The sequence below is a fragment of the Pleurodeles waltl genome, chromosome 8 (assembly GCF_031143425.1).
Source record: "Pleurodeles waltl isolate 20211129_DDA chromosome 8, aPleWal1.hap1.20221129, whole genome shotgun sequence".
Taxonomy (NCBI): domain Eukaryota; kingdom Metazoa; phylum Chordata; class Amphibia; order Caudata; family Salamandridae; genus Pleurodeles; species Pleurodeles waltl.
In genome coordinates, this window is record NC_090447.1 from 1,229,679,248 (window position 1) to 1,229,698,641 (window position 19,394).

Here is a 19,394-nt window from a genome sequence, read left to right on the forward strand (position 1 = left end):
TTGTGCGGTGCACCCCACCCTCTCAACGCCCTAGAAGGACTTTGTAAATACTCATGGCATAACCGAGGTCCCCCAATGCGGCACCAGAGACCCTCCATAAGTAACACCTACGAAACTCTTGCGGCTGTAGGGGCGCCCGATGCTGGCTGGCAGCTCCTCTCTTCGTGCTGCCGGTTGCCTGGTGCATGCAGACACATGGGCCTGGAGCGGGCGCACTGCTGTGGAACAGGCCAGCATCAGCCCCTCGCAAACCGAGATGTTCTGAACTGCATTGTTGCCACAGATTCCTTTTGATATCTAACATCCACACACAGTGGTATTGAGTCTATTTAACTACAGAGACAACATACTACAAATCGTTCGCACAAAAAGGCTCATGGCAAGTGGAAAATCAGTTACTATATTCCCGGACTACACAGTGGATGTTCAGGAACATAGGGGCTCCTATTACACTGTAAAGCTCAAACTCTGGCAAATGGGGAACAAATATGTGTTGATTTTTCCGTCCAGACTCTGGGTTATGGCTGGTGACAAGGCACTCCTATTTCAAACAGCCTATGTCTAAGGGTGAGCACCCTCTTGGGGAACAACATGAAGCTGAGGACGGGAATATGGGTATGGCTCTGGTTAATGGGTTATTATGATTGGCAGTGGCAGCCCGTCCTTTAGGGCGGAGGGGCCACGCCCCCCCACCTTTTGCCCCTCATGAAGAGTGTCTGTCAGGCTGAACAAAGGCCAGCCTGACAAGACACTCTTCATTTTCAGCTCAGACAGCCAGGAGTGAGCCATGCGTGATTTGCACAGACTCCTGGCTGCCTGAGCTGAACTTTGCTGGCCGTGACCTCCTCGGCTCAGCAAAGGTGCCTCGAGGACCTCCCCTGGGTGACGAGGAAAGCGTCACCCACTGACACTCACCCTGGGCGCTTCAGGTTTAAGCCCTGAAGCGCCCAGGGTGAGTGTCAATCAGTGACACTTCGTCACAGAGTGGGGTGGGGTCAGCCAATGAGGGAAGGCAGCAGTCCCAATCCTCCTGGGACCTGGCGGCTGAAGGGAAGTGTGTGTGTGTGTGTGTGTGTGTGTGTGTGTGTGTGTGTGCGTGTGTATGTATGTGTGTGATGTTTGAAATTGAATCTTTGGTGCACATGTGCATGTTTGAGTGTTATGAGTGTTAATGGATGTGTGTGTGAAAGAATGTGTGTGTGTGATCTTTTAAAATGAATGTTTGGTGCATGTTTGAATGTTATGAGTGTTAATGGATGGATGGGCGTGCGTGTGAAAGAATGAGTGTGTGTGTGCACTTTCCGCCCACCCCCCTCCTTCCTAAAGCTGCCGGCTGCCACTGATGATTGGCCTTGTTATGGGAAATCGATGTGGGTTTATTTTCTTCTTTCCCCATGACAACTTTAGCACACAGTAGGTGAAGTATGGATTCCTATATTAAATAACAAAGTCTATGTCTACCTGAAGAGGCGTGGGACTCATTTTGTCTGTCTTCCAGAAACGCATCTCACATCACTGGAACTTTCCAGACATAGTAGGAGGCGGCGTGGTGAGGTATATGGCACAACCTACTCTAGTTATGTTGGGGGCGTATTGATCTGGGTGGCCCCAAATGTTCCCCCTTACAGTACTGCATTCTAAGATTAACTTTGAGGGTCACTATGTGGTGGTGGGGGGAAAATGGACAGACTGTCCTTAACACTAGTAGCAATCTACGCTCGAATACAGGGCAACAAGCATTTTAATTGACACTCACACCTACCCTACTGCCGGATCCGGCAGCACACACACACACTGTGGTGAGGGGTTTATAGTGGAGTAACTGATCTAGCAGTCGATAGATCTATGCCCCTCTAATTCCTCTTTCGGGAACACAACCCTGCTCTGTGTCTCACAGCACCTGAAAACATGGGAAATTGACAGGTGGGAGAGATCTGGCACCTATTTCACCCCATAAATTGGTAATACTCTCATTACTCTACAGTACATAAACAACACTCTAGGTTGGATATGGCTTTCGCTTCTCAGCCATTTGTTCCATGGTGCATGGGAGCAGAATATTTAGGCAAAACTTTCAGACCACAAACCCTTACAGGTTTTGTTAAGTTGGGGTAGACCTGGGCTGAAGATCCCTACCTGGTAGCTGAACGCTGAAGCTTTGGTAGACGAGGGGTTAAGTTCACAGATCAATTAAACCATTGGAAATTACTTCCAGGATAATGAAGGACAGTGTCAAATGTATTGGTTGAATTGGATGTGTTTAAAGTTGTGTTACGTGGGATATGTATGAAAACAGCTCATGGGGTTGCGGAAGGGATTGAATGATGAGGTGCCGGCCATGGAGGACTGCTTGGGTGAACTGGAGCGAGGGTGTCTGACAGACCGAGACCAATATCCGGCTCTTTTTGCCTTGAGGAGGGAGTATGGGCAATTAGGAACCAGACTGTCTATATCTGATCATGAAGTACACACTTAACTACACCACGAACAAGGGGACAAAGCTGGTCATATACTTGCATGGTTACTACACTCAGGAACCCCTAGACTACTGACTGCTGCAATTCGACTATCGACAGGGCAGATAGTGAACACCCAGGAGGATATTAATAGAGAATTTGAAAACTACTACAGGGACGTATTTAGGAAACCTTTAGTGACTGACCCTGATATGCTCACCACTTACTTAACATGGATGCATATCCCCAAAGATAACCCCTTGCAGCAACAGGCGCTAGATAGCCCAATCACACTAGAAGTACAGGAGGCGATACCCAGATAGCTGGAGGGAAGGACCCGGGTACTGACAGATTCTCGATATAATTCTATGCCTATTACCACGCTCAGTTGGCGTCACGTCTCCTTAAAGTTTAAGAGGGTGCACTGACTGGCAGAGCTTTATCAATCTGTATGAGGGAAGCAGTCATAATGGTCCTCCCAAAACCGGGAGAGGATCCTTTAAATGTGAAATCCTACTAGCCTTTATCCCTCCTCAAACTTGACTACAAGGTGCTTTGTAAATTATTAGCCAACCGCAGTTGTCTAATCCCTAGTACACCCTGACTAAACAGTTTTTTTTATCACCGGCCACAATACTTTTATCAACCTAAGGCACCTTTTCCATCTTATGGATTGGGTGAGATGGATTGGAATGGAGGGCTCAGCCACCTCTCTGGATATCTAAAAAGCATTTGACACATTGGGCTGGCCTTACTTTATGGTAGTCCTTACTGTATGAGGTTTGGACTTTTTTTCCTACACTGGGTGATATTATACACTAACCCGATTGCTAGGGTCTAAATGAGGGACTCATTATCCGACTCATTCCTGGTGGCTAGGGGCACACACCAGGGCTACCCACTCTCACCGCTGTTTTTGCCTTGGCGATGGAGCCCCTGGAATGCATGCTGTGGGACCGTGCTCCTCAATGGGGTCTTGTGGTAATTGGCCGACCCAAGATACTGTCTCTTTACGCAGATGATGCACTGATCTATTTGAGACCAGACCATACAGTGCTATAAGAGGTCATGTTGACTACATTTGGATCCCTATCTCAACTCAGTGTCTATTGCTTATTCCCACTGACGTATGTTCCCAAGGACTGTTGCACTTCACTGCACGTAGCTGACCTGGCGGTGTGACTCCATTAAATACATGGGAGTACAGATATACTATGAACCACACAACTTCCTGGAGGGAAACTTAGGTAAAACAGTGACTGCGGTGTGCTGCTCCCTCCCCTTTTGGACCAGGATGCTCTTGTGCCCCCATGGGCAGGATTACCATTGCCAAAATGTTGGTTCTACCACATCTTTTGTACTTTTTTGCGGCTCTACCATTAGTCATTCATCGGACCTTCTTTACAGACTTAAGAAGCACACTGATGCACTGGTTTTGGGGTATACGGGTGTAACCGTACATAAACTGTTCACCACGCTGGACGAAGGGGGGTGGGGTAACCCTGATTACAAACACTACTATGCCGCAGCGCAACTGCAGTGGCTCACAGGAGCGCCAGCCCTGGAATACACCAGCACCCAAGATGAACTGGCAGGTAAACCACTAGTACCCAGGCTTTTTGATGCCACCTTTGACGATACTACAGACAATGTGCTGCTGAATACGGCACTGTACATCTGGAAAAAATAAGTCGGTATTGAGCAGCGTGGGATGCCCTATGCACCCAGTCATCAGATTTGGACCATACTGGAATGTGAATTATTGAGGACCATACATCGTGTCCAAGATTGGGAGGTGGCGGACATAACAATCTTGGCGGACATAGTGTCTGAGGACTCTGAAACTTTGACACTGGATCACGGATAGGGACTGGGACAGTTTCCATTATACTCAGCCCTATGGTGCATAATGCGACAGACCTGGGCATCTGACTGGGACCAACCCCCGTGGGCATACAAATGGAAGCAGCACTGACAGGAGGGAACACCACACAAGCCATTACACATTCATACTTTACAATGAGGAGTCCCTTGATTGGGAAATGTGTAAAACTTCAGGACTGGTAGAAATTGGGACTTGGGAGGGACATCAGAGACTAGCAGTGGGCTCGGTGTCTACAATCGGGTAAACTGGTAACGCAAAACGAACAGTTTTGCCTTTTACTGTTCTACTACCCACATCATGCATAGCGTACTCCATAGAGAATCCGTGAGATTTTCCCAGGTGCCCCTAACATACGTCCGAGATGTAAGTTGGCCGAAACTGATTTCCTTCATATGGTGTGGTCTTGCTCACTGATAAACCCTTTTTGGGAACAAGTTCTGAAAATGGTATCAAAGGTGACAGGCAGATTATTCCCACTTCAGCCACTTAAGTGCCTACTTGAAACAAGGCAGATCACTGAACAAAACAAGGGCCTGCTGAGAATCTAAAATCTGGCATTAATACTGGTCAAACGTTGCCTTACTATGGCCTGGAAATCGGCCACGGCACCACTGCTTACGCGTTGGCAGGCAGATATGCGTCAATAGGCATCAGGAGAGCTAATGCCCCCCAAATGTAAGCGCATGAGGGGAAATGGGCCTGATTCACTATGGAGTTGGGACACCTACCTAGACAAGCTTGAGGCACACACAGATGAGCGAGCCCATTAAATGCTTATCCTCCGCCACTGGCAGGCAATATACGATCTGGTCTTTACCTCTCATCTGTCACTCTAAACAACACCCGTAGATGGAAAAATGGATATCTTGATGTGGGACCCATCTAGGGGCTACCCTTAGGCGACAATAAGCGGTAACCTCTCCTTCCATAATGTGCCCATCACTGAGATTCGAAACAACCCCCACCTCCCCCTCCTCTGTGTAGGGGTGGGCATAGGTTGTTGGTGGGCGTACTGAAAGCAGCTGCTGCTTGTCACTCCATTTTAACAATGTAAAGCGTGTAGGATTGCAAAGAATTGTCAACAATTTAAAACGGCCACAGATAGGAAATAGAAGATCAGGCAAAATATAACCTGTAAAAGCAAATTTGCGGTATATGTGACTGAACGTTCATGTGGGACACAATATGTAGGCAGCACCATTTGTGAATTGAAAAAAAGAATTTTGGAACATATCAGAGCAACAATTAACAAATATAGGAGCTATGCAGTTGCGAAACACATGAAGGCACACCATTCCAGCAAGTGGGAACAGTTAACATTCTATCCATTAGAAAAAGTTAAACAATCAGAACAAGGCGGTGACAGAGAAAAGAAATTGAGAAAGAAGGAGTCACAAAACATATTGTTACTCCAGACATTAGCCCTGAAAGTTTTTGTAGTAAAGTGACCTCTTTCTTGGCATGGTTACCCCCATTTTCTGCCTGTTGTCAGTATGTCTGTCTGTCTGTCTGTGTTTGACTCTGTCTACTGGGTTCCTGCTAACCAGGACTCCAGTAGTCTAACTCTCTCCTCTAAAGTGCACCTTTTTCTTCCCACAATTGGCATACTCGTCCCCCCATGTAAGTCCCTAGTATATGGTACCTAGGTACCCAGGGTATTGGGGTTTCAGGGGATCCCTATGGGCTGCAGCAGTTATTCTGCCACCCATAGGAAGCCCATGCAAAGGGTTCTGCAGGCCTGCCATTGAAATCTGCATGAAGCGGGTGCACACACCCGGTATCACTAAATGTCACTGCACCAGGTCAATGTAAGTCACCCCTATGGTAGACCCGCTCAGCCCAGAGGGCAGGGTGCAGGTACATGTGTGTGAGGGCACCTCTGCACTATTTTTGTACAACTGAGTGTTTTCTTTCATATGTGTAGGAGCTGTATGACTACAGTGGTACTGCATGAGCTTTGCATGTCTCCTAAATAGGCCCTGGCTGCTCATCCACATCTACCTCTAGAGAGCCTGGCTTCTAGACACTACCTCAACTTCACTAAGAGGGGATACCTGGTATAAGGTTTAAGTACCACAGGTACACACCACAGGTACCAACCATACACCAGGCCAGTTTCCAACAGGTTTGAATCTGGATGAGGAACTTCATGTTCATTTAGGCTCATGACCATTAAAAAAGAAAAGACAGAATTAGAACATAAGGAGCAGCGAGGAAAAGAATCAGGTAATCCCCAGGAAAGCAGTGAGACTCGAAATGAAATAACACTAGAAGAAACATGATGAAATATCATTTGCGAATGCTTCGGGTAAAGTGTAACACCACTGTGGCAGTAACTAAGGACCTGAGGTGAAATAGGAAGAAAAAAATATGATGAAGACAAACCTTGTTTTAGACTTTTAAAAATGGGGGTCACTTTAAGTTTAATGTTGCATGTAATGAGCAGTGTTTTAAGCAGTGAGAAAGGACTGTGTAATCATCTGTGAGCAAGGTCCAGGAGAGACTAAAACGAATCAGAGGATTTTACATTTCGCTGCACAAATGAAATACTAATAAAATAAGATTACCGTATCCTGTGCGACTCGAAGTTAGTTTTTGGGATCAATGCAAAAGGGATATACATATAACTATGGGGAAAAGGAAATGTTCTGGCAAACTTGTGGGTGAACCAACAGCCGTAGACAGCCCCACCCACATTACTACATTGTAAGACACATTGATAATCTTATTGAGGAGGTAAAGCATATACTCCACCCTGTTGTAACCAGTAATCCCGGTGCCAAACAAAACCTTGAGTTGCTCCATTGTTTAAGAAGAAGATTGCTAAACCCATAGAACCGTCATATGTGGCTGACAGCACTAAAAGACAAGGTGATAATGCCATTCCAGGTTCTCAATCAAGTGATGGCCTGGGTGATGGACTTAATACCTTAATTCCAATTGAACCTGTGGTTATACCCACTAATTGTTTCTCTACTCCGGTTGCTTAAGTCTCAACTGTGAAAGCCCAGGTTCCCCTTGCTCCTCAACCGATTGAGCAGAAGGATGCAAGTGTCCAGATAAGAGAACTTTGGCCGATTATCAGCTTTCTAAGGGCAGAAGTAACGGCCTTAAAAAATGAAATGCAAATTCTTCTGAATGCTAAGCGGCACAGTCCTACGTCAGGAAGCCTGGTTGAGGGCCATAAATTTACTAGAAGTCTTGGGGCCATACTCTGTAGTGGCCGTTTACCCAACCCACCCACGCATAGTCACCAATGAGACTGCTGTAAGCTCATGGTTACGCCTGGGGGCTTCTGCTCATTAATCTACTTCTCATCCATCTCCTGGTACGTGCTGAGGCCTCCCTACTAAAGGCCTATCAAAATGGCACAATAAAGTGAAGGATGCCACTGAGGCTACTTTGTAGGGTTATTCTTCCTAGTTACATTCGCATTCCCTACAAACTCTAACTGCAGCACAATAACTAGAACCTCCTAGCAAAGCATCCCAGATTACCTAGCCAACAAATGATGATACTTAAAATGCTTTCTCTTACATAAAAATGCTTTTTTATGACAGGTGTCACAAAGTTACACCCACAAGTTAAAGAAAACAAAGCCTCCTTGATAAAACAATGTCACTCACTGGATTAGGGATGTGAGGAAGTGCACAGTGTAATTCCTTCTGACATAACTAGGGCCATCCGATTGCCTTCTCTGACACTGTAAACTGCATAAAATTGCAGTTTATCCATCCCTCAATCGTGGATGGCCTATTGTCCCTGCATGCCTTCAAATTCCCAGATACAATTCAAAATCAGAGTTTCTCCACAACTGAGTGCGTAATATCCGCAAGTTCATTTGCTCCTTTCCGGATGGACTGACTGGATAACCCAGTAACAGCTACTATGTATAATAGCCCTTGTTTAATCCTACTGCAACCCAGGCCCTGGGTAATAGTCCTTTTCCTGTCCTAATGTCACCTCAGAAGGGCTCTTTCGGTCTGCATGGTCCTCCCCTCGCAGAAGTATGTACAACCATATACAAACCTCCTCCGCTCCACACAAACTCGATATTCTGACTTGTGCATGGAAGCCACCCCCCATGTTATTCCCACTAATGATCTTAATCTGGTTTCCTGGAACACAGCGGGTTGAGAAGTAAACTAGCCCATAGGGACTGAGGGTTTTTCGTAGATATGTACAAAGTGTAATCAAACTGGAACAGTGAGCCAAAAGCAATCACACCTCCCCCTTGTCAAATGTGTCTCTTTATGTTGTGCTCCCAACCAAAGCGCCTGCTGCTCCAAAGGTGCGAACAAGTGGGTCCAATGTTCACATATTATGAATGGAGGGGCACCAACGAAATTCACAACAAATGTCAGAACATCTTAATATGTTCCTCCAGTGCAGCTTTTATTCGTTTCAATATGCCAACCAGCATTGGCTGGTTTCCGTTTGGCATATTGAAACGAATAAAAGCTGCACTGGAGCAACATATTTGGATTTTCTGACATTTGTTTTGAATTTCTTTCGTGCCCCTCCATTCATAACATGTGAGCTTTCGTAGAAATGCTTGACATAATTATGTTTAAAAAAACCTGGGAGGTCGAACTTTCACATAGGGAAGGTTTGAAAATATCTCACATGCCAACCCTTAAGTCTAAGTCAGGCAGACTGTCATGGGGATTAACTATGTAGGTAAGGATTTCCCCGGAGTATCACATCCCCCAACTACCTAGTGACTCTTCAGATTTTCTTGGCCTTGAGGTTTCTCATTGGGTGAAATGTAAAATTATTAATCTATAATGCATATAGTAGGAGTGTCCCCAGGATCTCTGACTCTACAGATTTGCAATTCCTGAGCAACCTCGTTATTGTAAAATGCAAGGAGGAAAAAAAATGTAGTTGTGTATGTTTGGAATTCTCTGCATTCCATAATGACGTTTTTGGTGAAGAAGACCAATACTGGGGTATTCCCCAAATTGCAGGCCCTTCTCTAATGACCTTCCCCAAGGTTACTCTCCAACTGCTGGACCTCTTCATGTGGCACCAACTGAAAGCCTGCAAAGTAGACCTAAATAGGATGTAGAGAGGCGCCATACCTTTGGGCGTAACTCCTACCAGAGCTGTATTGATTACTTCTTTGTGGACCGGCAGTCATGGGATAAAGTGTCATAGGACAGAGTGATCACTTCCCACTACTTTTCACCTTTTATGTTAGGGCTGATTAAGTAATAGGGCCCAAAGAATGCCATGTGGTGACCCACTGGTTAGAAATAACAGAAGGAAGGTAAAATGGAAGAGCATAGTGAAAAATGAAGATGCACTTATGCAATTGTATCAGGGTTTGGCTCCTAACCTATCCCTAATATTGGAGCCAATGATTGCATCTGAAAAGATTATGGATACTCACATTAAGTGGTATGAAGAAATTTAATTATAGTTCTTCACTAAACCCTTTGCCAATAGGAGTGTAAGCACAAGAACAGATCCTACATGGTATAACAAGAACTGTAGGGTGGCTAGAGAATACCTTCTTAATACTCTCACGGGAGGGTCCACCCAAGACATCCAGGCTGCTAGAAATACCTATAAACAGCACTCAAGCATATTGCATCCACCTCGGACACCACTATCTGGAGCGACGTGCTAGATCCAAGGCACTCAAAGAGCCAGACAGCTTTCGTGCATTTTACCTCACATTGGGCTAAGACAGCTGAATGAAGCCTGAATCCTTAATTCAGCTGCAGGATTGGGTGAACCCCTTTAAAACCTTATTAGTAATCCACCTTCCCATCCCAAGACAATTGATGACCCTGGTATTTCATTGGCTAATATATCCTGCCTATTACCGCTCTAATCTGAACCAACTGAAGTCAAAAACATTTTTTTTTATTGTGGCAGAAATGAGTTTAGCCATTAGACAACGGAAGCCTGGTAAGGCCCCACGGATAGATCATATCCCGTCTGACCTTTTTATCTTTAATCCAGCTTATTGGGCATCTTACTTTATTTATGTTGCCAACGCCATCATGGCTAGTGCAGAGTAGATAGGAAAGGCTCGAAATCAGATGCGGCTAATAATCTACCAATTAGTCTTATTGACTTGCGTCAACAATTGTTTTGCAAACCTAATTCTTTATCGATTACTTTCTTGGATGGAAGGAGCGGAGATTCTGACCCAATACTAAGTCATTATGGAGGACCAAGATTTGAGATTTCAATTAAATCAGGAAGAAAGAGGTTGATCTTAATAGGAGTAGCCTTTACATCGCCTTTGTTGATCTCAAAGCAGCTTCTGATATGGTGCCTACAGTTAAACTATGGTGTACTCAGAGACCTAGGGGTTCTGGGCACCCTTTTGGATATCATTATTCAGCTTCACTATTCCTAATATCAAAGCCAATAATTCCTATGCACAAGTTTGCTTGGGAGCGAACAGAGGAACCACTGAACCCTTTGGGGTTGACGAGGATGTAAGGTAAGGTTGTGTACTTGTCCCCACGTTGTTTCTGCTATTCGTTAATGGTTGTATAGACTATTGGTTGGACTGCAGCAATGATTCCCTGGTACACGGGGGAACCAAAATACCAGCTCTATTCTTTGCAAAGGACACTTTCTTAGTATGCAGAACACCCAAAGGTCTTGGGTTTTGTCCTGAACATTTTCAAGTTATCTTGCTTAGACCACGGGCTTGCAATTAATGCAAATAAAGGTTATGGCCATCCATCCATCCCTACAAAGGATTTAGAGGGGACCTGATGGTAGATGGTGAGAATTTAGAGAGAGTGTTTGACTTTGACTACCTTGGCATTCACTGGTCTAGTACCAATTCCTGGGTAAGCCAGGTCACAAAATACAGCCTTATTCTTAACCATAGGGTTGCCATTATTCTAAGATTTGTGAATAAGACTTCCCTGCTCTCCTCGAAGCTTGGAAGGCTAAAGCTGTAGCTGCCTGAGCCTATGGAACAGCGCTGTGGGGCAATGATAATCCCTATGCGTTTGAAGCAGCTGAGAATAAATTCCTGAGAGCAGCACTTAAACTCCTGCAAAACTTCCCACTAGTCTTCAGGCAAGGCCTCGGTATACGACCCATAGCTGCCACGGTTCGTTTGAAACCGATTTTTTACTGGATACAAGTTTGGTCTACCCCTGAGCTGACATATTATAGGGATGGCCTAAGGGACATCCAGGACAGGACATAGGGAGGGGCGAAGATACCATGGTTGAACTATGTCAACCAGTCACCTTTTCCCCTGGGCTTGCAAGAGTACTGGCCATATCCTTAAAAAATTACATCACCATCAGTCCATAAACTGAACCAAATTTATTCGGAATAAGAGGAGATCAAACCCTAACTTAACTTTAATCAGCCGTGTTTTGGGCATATTTCCAAATGTTTTTTTAGAATTTAAGCCATTCTCATCTTTTCAATGCTATATGGATGACAATAAACCCCCACATGCAAAAGCCCTTTATATAAAGTTTAGGATGGTTTCTCTTCCACTTGCCTCATTTACAGCCATATAGAAGGATAGTTATGAAGGCAGTAAAATCTGTCTGGCGTGTAGGACGAGTGATGAAACACATGCAAAACTTTTTTGGGCCTTAGTATCAAAAGCAATGGAAGTGTGGGATCGTCCCCCCATGTCGATTTTTGGGTATACATCAACATAGGTCAGCCTTAAGAACGTGTAGAGCAGATACGCCCCTGACAATTGTTTTTTTCTATTGCTAAATACTTGTAGAGTATGTTGGCCATACAGCGCAAAATTGTTACCGTTTTTATCCTCATAGGCAAAAAATCTATTAAGACGGATATCCTTTTAAAATTGGCTTGTTTTAATGAATGACATGGTTTTATCAATTTTATTCTCATATGAAGTGTATGCATATGAATTGTCAACTATTTTTTTATTGGAAAACTCTTAACTATGTGATGTTCTCCTATTTTATTGCTAATTCGTTAGTTTTATGGTCTATGACCGAAAGAAAGTATTATTTATGATGATGTTTTTTTCTTTTTTTATGTTAGTGTATTACCCTTCTCTATATTGCTGAATACAATTGTTTAATTTCAGTAGTCATTTACACTGTGCTTGTTTTTGTGCTGTTGACAGACAAGAGGACTAAGGGGCAACAATTTGTGTTACTGTCCTGCTATCAACAAATGTATGATCCCTATTAGACCGCACACGTGGTCTTACCTGAGAGTTGGGAGGTGAGGCATGGGGATTGGGGGGGGGATCCTCAACGTACAGATATCCGCAATCTACAGAACTACAATTGATTGCATGTCTTCTGACTTCCTTCTCCTAACATGATACGAAATGGATGTATGGCAAATGTGTTAATGTTGTAAACCACATCAAGGCTATGTAAAATGCAATAAAGATGTTAAAAATAACATTTTCTTCAAAACATCATCTGCTTCTTACTACATTTGCAAAAGGCAAGATTGAAATACACTTTTGTTAATTTACATTTTGCTGCAGTCGTCTTACTTGCAAAACAAAGAACATTTGCATGCTTTTAAAATATCTGTGGTGAAGTTCTTCTTGGAGGGCCTGAAGTTATTCCTCCAAAATCACCTCCATCGCAAGTCTGGATTTTCAATTTGGTTTTAACAAGACCAATGGGCCCTACCTTCGACCCACTGCCCTCTTTTAGCAAGGAGTTTTTGTTAGGAAGGTAACCTTGTTGCCATCATTTCTCTCACGAGTCAATAAACTGCCTAACAGAGGAAGAACCTTTTTTCCCCAGGTGCACAGGGATATGGTAGTTTTAAAAACACACCCTAAGGTTTTTCTCCCAGAGTGGTTTCCCCTTTCATGTAAACCAAACAACTGAGTTGCCCTATTTCTTCCCACAGTCTGTAGTAGAAAGGGCATTACATACACTTGATGTCAAAAGGGAACTCATTTCTTCTGCAAAACATCTCTGCTTCCTATATGGGAACAACATTTCCAAGGGTGGGATTGCCACATTGATTGTAAATGGAGTACTAACTTGAGGTGTTACCCTAAAGTTAAGCTTATGTTACATGTAGCGCCTCCATCATCCCACTTGGAAGAAAAAAGCAAATATGGCCACCCTTGGAAACATTCAATTTTCAGACATCTGTAAAGCTGATACACTCTACTGTGTGGCTCTCGAGGGCCAAGAGGAGTGTTTAGTTGGGCAAGCAGTCTTTTTAGTACATTGCTATGAAGTGGTATCAAAAACTCACAAATAATATTGTATCAAAAGGAGCAAAGACAATTTGCGTATAGTAGAAAAATCCAGATAAAGTGCCAGGGTCCATTGTTCCCAACAGATAATCTTATCCATCGGGAAAAAAAGTGGCAAAGCTGTTCGAATTTCACCAGTTGACTAATCCTCTTGGGATATAACTATTCGAACTTTCTATCCCTTTGCGCTCTGACCTGCCACTGGCTTAGAGTAGAGCACTTTGCCGATGTTCACTATTGCAAAATCAACAACAGTTGAACAGAAATGGAAATTAATATAAAAATAAAATGATGTTCCATTTTTGATAAAGCCCTATTGTTTTCGGAGTGATCACCTACCACTGTGCATGGGTCTGGTATCACCCTTTTGAAGAGCCGTTGACTTATATACTCAAATATTTGAAACCAAAAGTGTTGAAAGCTGGGCAAGAATACAAGATGTGAATCCAATCAGCTAATAAAGCTGGATTACACCTAAAGCACTGATTTAAAACATTAGGAAAACATTTATGCAAAAACTGTTCCGTATAATATATCATCCATCTAGCAAAGAATTCGATCTTCTTAAAATTGTCAGCTCTAAAACATGTAGAGCCAAAAAGTGACATCTGCAACCACTGCTTTGGGGAAAATCTTGCAAATGGGTTTTAATTCGATTTTAACTAAAAGGCTCAGAATCACAGGATTGTATACCAACTACTGACTCCTTTATTTTATAAAGAGCAGTTTTAACACAATCTGAGTTAAAAAAAAAAACTAGAACTGGGATATAATCCTTCAGAAATTTCATAATTTGGGAAAAACTAAACCAAAGTCTGTAAAATAATCTGATATCAGGTCTACAAGTCATTTATAATGAAATCAGCTATTGTTTTAAAACACTAACAATTCCACCGTTCACTTATTTTGCTAGGTAAATGTTGCCCCAAAGTCCCACAATCAGCCAATTACAAATTGAGGGTAATAGAGAATCCTATTTCAGGCCAATTTCGCTTTTCCGCTACATCTGTTTTAATAACTTAAGTCTTGGTTTTTGGGGGGCATTTCATAAACTTAACAAACTAACAGAAGTTGAAGTTCTGTCTCATTTAACATTGAATTTTCAAAAGAGTTATCAAAAAAGGTCCGATCACTGTAGAGTCAAGAGACACAAACAAGGTGGCTTGAAAGTACAGATGCAAATAAAGAAAGACAAGGACCCCCTGTTCCTTAGTTAGTTGGATAATCGTCAGTTAAATACAAGGTTACTGAATTTTCTAAAAAAAGCTTCCTAATGAGTATGAAGATCTAATTAAAATAACCTTTATTCATCTTAATTGGACATTTAAAAATAAAGGTTGGATCAAACTTTTGAAGAGGGAAACTCTACCGATAATGGACAAGGGTAAAAAGTTTCTAATCTTGTTTAACATAGCCACATAGTTTAACTCAAATAAATCAGAAACATTAAATGTAATAAAAAAAAAAAATCACAAAATAATGAATAGGCTGTGACCAGGAGAATTAGCCTGTAATTTCAACTGGGAGATCTGACTGTGTAGCACTGAATAAGAGGAATTCCTACTTAATTGTGATTAACCTTGTATCCACCTGTTAAAGTTAACTCATTGATCTTATAAAAAAAGCTCTCAGAATATTAGCTTCTTGTGCTGCTGTATAAAGAACAATGTCATCAGCAAATGATTTTAACTTGATTGCACCAGAGAAAAGGTAGAAACAATCTTTTTAACAGGCCAGGTAGAAGAAGAAGAGTTTCTCACCTTCAGTAACCATCTATTTGTGGCATGTGTAGCGGTCAATACACATGCTGTACATACTCCTACCAACTAACATTGGGCTCAGACGTGTGCAAGTTATTTTTCTTTAAAGACATCTCTGACGTCATGAGGTATAGTGACTACCTATTGCTAGTAATGCACATGGACATTGGCTCCATTGTTAGATTGTTTTTTCTCTTTGTCGGATGTGTCTCACCGAGCTCCAGGTTAACACTGCATTGTGCTGTCCCTGGGCCTGTTCGGATCCTCCAGACTCAACAATCTTTACAATCTTTGTGACTACTCTTAGTTTCAAAGCATCATGCTTCCCTCATTTGACTCTATGACTGAGACCTTTTCACACCCCACTTTTGGCTTACCCCCCAGAACTCTTCAGTGCTCAACAATATTCCTCCCATCCAAAATGCAAAGCACTCCATTCTGGTACTGCCCAAAGTGCCAAGCCAAATATCTACAGACAGACCTATATCAGATGCGTAACCTTTGTCTGTTCCCGGACCATGAGGAGGCCTTCTGTTTGGCATCACAAAGGACTGTCCTGCTGACACTGGAACCAGCAAAGAGGCTGCACTGAACTTGGACTGCACCTGCTGCTTCTTGGAAAGGACTGTGCCTGCAGAGCTTTGTCCCCAGAGCCCAGCTTGAACCAGAGACTCCAAGAGTCAATTGGCTGACTTTCTGTTCGCAGCACAGGACCACAAAACCTTAAGAAGCCTGATGGAGGTAGCTGGTAGCCATATCGGCGGATCATGCTCCTCACCGCTGTGCAGCCAATAGGCCAGGACCCAACGCTCAAAGGTCTGAGTCTGCTGCATGCGAGAGAGTCGTAGGAGTGCAGCTTTGTCACCCAGAAGGAAAGTTATCGCTGAAAGAATAAAACTGCTGAAACTGCCATGCCGGACGAATGGTAGCCCACTGGCGACTGGAGAAGACTCTGTGGGACATCAACCCCTGTGGCCAGATTGACCTTGACAGGACCTTGGACCAGGAAATGGCCCCAGGAAGACCCCTGTCATGTGCACAGCATATTCAGCACCCATGAAAATCTTTAGCATCCTGTATCCCTTGCATCAGGACTACTCTATAGAAGTCAATGGCAAGGAGCCACTGACACCGGGAATGGACTGCAGGGTGCTTTTCTGAACAAGGTAACACTTCCATAGGACCTTGCTGGTCCAGTTGACTGGTTCCCTGCTAGAGTTGTTCGCCCAAAGTAACTAAGTAACAGCATCCCAAAGTTTTTCTTGAAAAAGTTTACAAGTGTCAAGATAGTTGAATTTGACATTGCTTGTTCGCGTCTGAGTGAAAAATCTCATATCCAGAACCCTTTAGCAGATCTTTTTTCTATTTTGTGTCCATTACTCATTTTTAGAAAACCTGGAGTTGAATTTATCGGGTTTCTTTTTTCTCCAATTGTTTTGGTGCAGTTTAAACTCTTTACACTTGTTCCCTTGTGTAAACCGGACTGCTCAGAGCCACAACTACCCGGGATTGAGCTAAAGTTCAACAAACACAGCCTGACTGGTTCTAAAGTGGTGGTAGTGTATTATATGGTGAAGTCACACCATGGGCCATATGAGTTGTAGCATTTGATTTATGTTTTGCATACATAACTGGTGATTTTTTTAACTGCATTTTTTCTATTGAATTATTATTCTTTTTTTTAATCTAATGGTATTCATGATTCCCAACATACGCTGTGCATGGCTGGCCAATCCCCCCACGCATGGTCTTTGAATATGCACAGCAGGGGTTGGCTGCAGGGCTGGCTGCTCCACCCATCCCATTCTGCGGCAGATGGCCAAACCCCGTAGTATATGACATTTGGTTGTGCAGTGGGGGTTGGCATGACTAGGCCTTCACCCAACCCATCACATGCTTCAAATCCACCCCTCACCCACCCACCCACAGCCATGCAGGGTAGGAAGGTCCTGCTTCCAGTCTTTCTGCAGGCTTATTGGAGACAAGGTCTTGTCCTGCTTTCATATAGGTGGTCCTTAAAAAAAAAAAAAAAAAACAATTGTGCTTTTTTTTTTTTAATTAAGGGAATTTGATTTTTTCTAAACTGTAGTGGCAAACAACCACTTAACCTTTGTTTTCTTTTAACATATGGAACTTTTAGAAATCCCTCTCCAATTTGCTTATTTTGTTCCCAACAGAGAAGGACTTCACTCCATGTAGTACAAAGCAAAGATCCCAGGTTTAGGTTGACAACCTCTTGCTGACAAGTCAGCAATGTCTATGGCATGGTTCGTGGGCTGCCTCTGCTTTGTTGTGCTTCTGCTAGCACCTTTTATACTCATTTTCATGCTTAGACCTTGGTGTATTTACATGGCTGGTGCACCAAATGAGTACAATCCTGAGGTTTTCTCGTTTTGCTTTCGGGACACTGTCCTTGTGTTGGTTTTTCCACATGTAGATTTGTGGAACAATGTTCACACAATGGAGGCTTTAGAAGCATTCTTCTCCACTTCAATCGTATATATGCTGCTTACCATCTCATCAGTGTCAGATGTTGGCTGCCTGTGTTGATGGGCTTGCACATCTTACTGACTGTTTTGCAATCACATCTGCTAGAAGTTAGCTTTCTCCCAAACGTAAGGGCTCAGGGCTCCTGCTGCTTCCAAAGCATGCTTCTTCCACTTATTGCTTAGGAGATGGCACTTTTTCTTGTGCAGCAGGTTTACCTGAGTTGGCAGCCAGTCAGCATCTCAGAACGGTCTTTAAATTGTAAAATAGTCTGCAAACATAGAAGGTACAGCCAGCTTTGCTAGCCTTCTCAGATCCAGTCTCTCTTGAAACAGGCCTAGATATAGCACCCCGGAAAAAAGTTGAGGTGCGTATGAATGACCTAATTTTGGAATTTGGACCCAGGGCATATGTTAGGGGCCTTTTTAGTTTACATTAAATTTATGTTTATACATTTTAAATGACCCTCAAATGCGTGGGTGGTCCATGGGCTGCTTTTTAAAGTCACAGACTCTGAGAACCCAAAATGGAGCTACTACTTTGCAGCCTCGAAAACAAGGTTACAGACCAGATATACACAAGATAGCATTCATAGTATAATAGTCTAGTTGTTAATGCAGCAGACTTTAGGCACCCCCTAAACCGGTTTGAGAAAATATTTAGACCTCGTCAATAGGGTACAGCTTGATTCCAGTGGTACAGTGAGCACAGGACGAAGATCTAGGTCCCATCTCAAGCTGCACGCTTATGATGAGGCTAAAATAAGAATCAGCCTGAGGTAGCTTGTGTTCCCATTCATAGGGACACTGGTCTGGCAGTTTGGACTGGAGTAAGGCTGATTTGCACATCAGTGGTTCTTGGATGACGTGGCAAGGCGGCAAAAAAAACTAAATAAAACACAATGGACTAGATACATTATGGCCTGGAGCTATTACCCGTGACTGAGATGAATTCAAGTAATCTACTCGTCACATTTTCTTTCCTTAGCACAATACCCAAAGTGTGATGGTCAGGCCCAGACGTGGGTCCAATGCTCATTGCACAATAGCATTCGACCTGCGGCCTGTTGATGAGGCCCATAGAGGCCAAAACAGGTCACTTGCTGCTTAAGTTTTATTTTATAGGGGACCTTACCTAGTAGTTTGGACTGGACGCCTCCTAATGGCACAGGACCAACGCTGATTTATGTATGGCCTGCTCCTGTACGATGTGGCATGATAGTAAAAATAAATATATAAATACATTTTAAAAAGTATGTACTGGAATTTGGCCTCAAGTATATCCCAGTCCCTAAGAATAATTCAAGCAATACACCTGCCACTTTTTGATTTCCTTTGTCGGCATAGAAGCCATCATGATGATGCCAACTGCTTTGTCCTACAAGTCTTACACATACAATCTCAGGCATCAACACCAGCATGCACTGGGAGCATCGAGAACTAAAAGAAAAATACTAGTAGATAAACGTTTTGTCATGGACACGAATTGTGACAAAACAACATTGAATGAGTTAATGGATAAGAGCTGATGTTAAACTGACTGACAACAGCTGTGTCTTTACTATTACAATCTCATGATGAGAATAAAGACCA

At 43.3% G+C, this 19,394-nt stretch overlaps 1 protein-coding gene across 1 annotated transcript in view; it reads right to left on the minus strand.

Annotated features, from left to right (window-relative positions):
- Positions 1-19,394, minus strand: part of EXOSC8 (exosome component 8) — a 293,056-nt gene that overhangs the window by 60,182 nt on the left and 213,480 nt on the right. The window lies entirely within an intron of this gene.